This window comes from Siphateles boraxobius, unplaced genomic scaffold, assembly GCF_051911475.1.
Source record: "Siphateles boraxobius isolate OS27281-9 unplaced genomic scaffold, OSU_SipBor_1 20, whole genome shotgun sequence".
Classification (NCBI taxonomy): Eukaryota; Metazoa; Chordata; class Actinopteri; order Cypriniformes; family Leuciscidae; genus Siphateles; species Siphateles boraxobius.
The window spans coordinates 2377234-2382291 of record NW_027508811.1 but is presented as its reverse complement, the minus strand read 5'-3'; the positions used below and the strand labels follow the sequence as shown (position 1 = coordinate 2382291).

The following is a 5058-nucleotide window of genomic DNA, read 5'->3' as shown; positions in this document are numbered from 1 at the left end:
GGGCGATTTCCCCTTACCTAAGAGAATAACTTAAGGGTGTTGCATATAATCTCTTAAACGGTTCTCTTAGGTAAGGGAAACATTTAAGTGTTTCACGACAGCGATCCTGGATTCACGTTATAAAAGTCTGTTGTTGCCATAGATGCGCAAAACACTAACACTAGCAATTACGCGGTTTCATCAAATAAAGTAGGCTAATAAAGTAGGCTAGGATATCGGAATGGATAAAGAAAACAAAAAAAGAAAGCCTAATTGGACAGAGGAGGAGAAATGCATTCTTCTTGACGAATATGATAAAAGAAAAACAATTTTGAAAAGCAAACTAAATCCCCATGTAACTGTTTAAAAAAACAGAAACAGTGGGAAGAAATAACGGAAAAAATCAACGCAAGGAATCTTGATGTGAAGAGGATGGTTCAGGAAGTCCTTAAAAAATATGAAAACATCACTGTGGTCGCAAAAAAAGAGTTGAGCGCTTATAAGAAAGAAGCCAACAAAACAGGTAAGATTGAGCAAGACTAGCGCTACGCTTTTAAGATTGTAAGCACCGCACCCTGGTGAAGAGTGCGCTTTATTGCTGTACAGTGTTAAGACCTAACGATTACAAAACTGACCAACAGGTGGAGGACCCCCACCGGCTGAGTTGTCGGACTGTACTATAATGGTACAAAACATCATTGGAGCTGACTCACCTGTCCTGTCTGGCATCTGTGGCGGTTTAGAGAGTGAAGCTGAACCAGTGCAACAGTGTAACATTGAGTGAGGCATTAAGTTATTTTCCTGTATCATCATATAATAACAGTGGCTTAGAGGATACATTATTATTTTGACATCATTAGAGACATAATACGTTATAACATAATGATTTAACTGACATTAATGTCACATTTAGACCCTTGCAGCACTCTGAAAAACAACTTCAGCACCATCAGATCGTCAGCAGAACGCCGATACAGGCAACCCCTAAGTAATGATTTATGTTAACTATTGCTTCAGCCTATAATTAATCCAACGAACAGCTTTAATAATATTTTTTAAGATTTTCTTAATTTTCCCCATTACTTGAGTATTTCAGAAGACCGCAAATATCACCTGCAGCCAAATCAAGAGAAGATGTGCTGGAACTGCAGAGAGAGGTTCTGCAGCTTCAAAAGGAGAAACTGCAGCTGGAGATTGAAAAACTAAAGAAGGAGACGGAAAATCAGGAGCTCTATAATTTTATTCTAAATAACTAACTTTTACAGCTAAAGGCTGAAGGAAAAATAACAATAACTACAATTGAGTAATTTTTTGACAATTGTTTTTTTAGATTTCAGATTGTGTGTGTGTGTGTGTTATAATAATAAAAACTACTACTACTACTACTTCTTATTTCTTCTTATTAAGATGACTACTATTAATACAACTATATTATCAGTTAAAGAAAGCATTTACAATGGCATCTCTAGCAGCATATCTAGCCTGTTGGAAATCGTGATTTTGAATCAGATGCAGTTCCTCATAGCCCTCTTCATTCCCGTGCTCATCCTCTTCTTCGATAGCAGAATATGTCTTGGAAAGGTTGAAGAGCACAACACACGCTACAATAATTCTGCATGCCCTTGAAGGCTCAATACGCAGCTCGCTGTGGAGACAGTGAAACCTGCGCTTCAGCTGTCCGATGGTCCTCTCAATAATCGACCTTGTGTGGGTCAGCGCATAATTGTACTTTTCCTAATCGGGTAAAAAAAATAAAGAAAAAATAATAAAGATTTTTACCAGTAGGCTATAAACAGTGCTTTAAGATAAATACTATGAAGGTAATGTATTGCATAAAAGATTTTCTTTCAGAGTGCAAAATATTTGAGGCTTTGATTATTTTAAAACATACACAAATCAGGTAAGGTGTTACAGAATTGACAACGTGTAGCAGCAACACAATAGAAAGTGCATACCTATTTTAAATACATATTTTAATACATTTATAATTCAGTAAACTACTGCTAATATTTCTTTAATGCTCACAATTTGATTAACATTTTCCATGCAAATCTTTTAGGCACCAAATTATACCTTCATAGGAATATACGTATTAATTAATTACATGCCTGTGCAGCATTACGGGGATTCATGAAGGGCGTCATGAGCCATGGACGGCAGGGGTAACCGCTGTCCCCGAGCAGGAGACCAGTGTGCACTCCAGCTTCAAAATCACTCCCTAGTTTGCTCTCCGCCAAAATCCTGGAGTCATGTGTACTCCCGGGCCATGATGCAACAACATTTGTAATTTTGCAGAGATGGTCACACACTAATTGTACATTAATTGAATGGTAGCCTTTTCGGTTTACGTACTGGTCTTCGTGTGTTTGGGGCGCCTGTATTCTGATATGTGTGCCGTCAATAACACCACATATGCGAGGAAAACCTGCTTTCCGAAAAAAACTGGTTTGAATGACCTCCTGTCATGATAGGATGGAAACTTGACCGTTGCGTTTAAATGACGGGAAAGAGCCCCCGCAACCCGGTGAACCACTCTGCTGACAGACGATTTATGCACGTGGAAAACATCTCCCACTACCGTCTGAAAACTTCCAGTTGCAAAAAAACGCAGTGCTATAAACAGTTGTAACACTGCAGGTAAAGAGTGGGTGCGATGTGTGACATGGTCAAGGTCGCCGTCTAGTTTGTTAGCGATGTCAAAAATTGCGCGTCGATCAAACCGGTATTCAAGCAACAATTTTTCATCGCTAAGATGGTCCAAAGGGTTCTCCCAATCTCTAAAAATTCGTCTTTGCACATAATTATCTTCAACTTGTTCCATAAATTCAGCCATGTCGTCTTATTTTTGTCCGCGTTACTCTTAAGGTTACGATTTCCAAACCTTAAATTATACTTAGGGAAATGACCGTTAAGGGGTTTTATGCAACAGTTAACGCTTTTTAAGGGATTACTTAAGGGAAAAAACAGCATTTAAGGGAAATTCTAAGTGTTTATGACGTTTCACTTAAAAAAAACGTTAAGTAACACTTAAGGGTATTTTTCTGCAACACCCTTAGATTTAAGGGAAACATAAGGGCGAACTTAAGGGAAAATGTCACTTAAGGTGCTTTATGCAACCGGGCACATTGCATAAAGAAACCTTTTAGAAATGGCCTTTAGAAACACTTTGTTTTGAGGAGGTGGTAGTGCCCCTGTGGAGCGGCCTAAGCTTTTGTCCTTAATGGCATTTTTTTCTTTGCATTACTTTTACTTTTATACTTTAAATAGTTTTGAAACCAGTTACTTTTACACTTTTACTTGAGTAAAAAGCTTGAGTTGATACTTCAACTTCTACAGAAGTCTTTTTAAACCTTATACTTCTACTTGAGTAACGAATGTGAATACTTTTGACACCTCTGTATTCCACAACACACTCTTTAAATGTAATATTCAGAACAGAACAAGAATTTAAAAATAATGACTATAAACAAGCCAAAACGAAAGCGAAAGTAAAAGTAAGGGGCATTATGCTCACGTAACTCTCTCATTAGAATCAAAATGTTTCAACATTCGCGAATAGCGATGTATTTGATGGTAAACTATTCTTTTTTATAGGCTTTGTATAGTGCTTGAAGTGGGAAAAGAAAGGTGCCGGTACTCTCTTGCATTGGCAAATCATGACATTTGAGATTTCTACAGTGAAAAACAAAACTTATAACAAAACTTATTGTTATTTATTAACAACATAAATGTATTAAAACAAGTCGTACGTGTGTGCACGTGCGTGCGAAAACGGAACTCCTCCAAGTCTGCAAGTCAAAAAATACATTTAGATTGCTACATTTTATTTAATTAAATGCATTTATGGTGAGATTATTATATTTTCATGTCAATCTGTGTTTTGACCACGAACCATGAGCTGTCACTTTAATTCACCGCGTGCAGCACAGCAAAAATAGACCCGGAACGATCTCTGCACTGCTGTATACGCACAGCACCAGGAGCGCATTGACGGACCGCATGCGCGTGCAGTGTGAAAGCTCGAATCTGTTAACATGGGTGCGGAAAAAATACGCATACGCACTGCAAACGAAGTATATCAACGGGCCTGACACTGGCGCTTTTTCTGTCAGTGGTCGAGTACCGACTAAATGCGAGAAGTAGCGGTACGCAAGAAAAAGTGCAGGTATCTTTAACCCCTAATCGTGGCCATTATAGTCAATGCTCTAACCCCTAAAATCCACTGGATCCGTCTACGGTGCGAAATGTCAGCGCCACGTTTTTGATGCGTTCCTAGCTCGGCGTCAAAGTCCACTGGAAGAGTCTCAGACGCGTTTCAGCAGCGGAGCGTTGGTGACGTTCATTTTTCCTCAGAATCGGAGCGTTGTTTATTTGTTGTTCATTTGTCCTCTTTTGGCTCAGGAGCGGACAGTTGTGCTACCTTATTGTTTTTTTTTTTTCAATTTTCTCTTTGTGCTTCTACAAGGTGTTTTATTTTGAAAATCGACTGGATCCTCTATGCCGTTCTGTGTCTGACTTCCTGCCCGGTACGATGTTTGACGCGGCAAGCGGCGAAAATAGACCTGCTACCTATTCTCTGCGGAGCGGAGAGACGATTCTGGGACGCTTCTGAGACGCACTGCGTCCGGAGCTGCTGGACTTTAGAGCATTGACTATAATGGCCGCGATTAGCTGCGGCATCCGCGACGCTGACGTTCCGCGCCGTAGACGGATCCAGTGGATTTTAGGGGTTAAGTCCACCAGCTGCGGACGCAGCGCGTCTCAGAAGTGTCCCAGAAGCGTCTCTCCGCTCCGTTCCGCAGAGAATAGGTAGCAGGTCTATTTTCGCCGCTTGCCGTGTAAAGCAGCACAGAGTACATCGTACCGGGCAGGAAGTCAGACACAGAACGGCATAGAGGATCCGGTCGATTTTCAAAATAAAACACGCTGTGGAGACCAACGCTCCGCTGCTGAAACTCGTCTGAGACGCTTCCAGTGGACTTTGACGCCGATCTAGGGACGCATCAAAAACGTGGCACTGACGTTCCGTGCCGTAGACGGATCCAGTGGATTTTAGGGGTAAGAGTAAAATGTAGAAGT

At 40.5% G+C, this 5058-nt stretch overlaps 1 long non-coding RNA gene across 1 annotated transcript; it reads right to left on the bottom strand.

The window, feature by feature from the left end:
- Window positions 1–495: 495 nt before the first annotated feature.
- On the bottom strand, window positions 496–2905 carry LOC143744662 (uncharacterized). Its single transcript, XR_013205875.1, has 3 exons — window positions 2792–2905; window positions 2460–2516; window positions 496–609 (listed from the first exon to the last, which is right to left on the bottom strand). It is a non-coding gene; the product is annotated as an uncharacterized LOC143744662 (long non-coding RNA).
- Between the last annotated feature and the right edge of the window lie 2153 nt (window positions 2906–5058).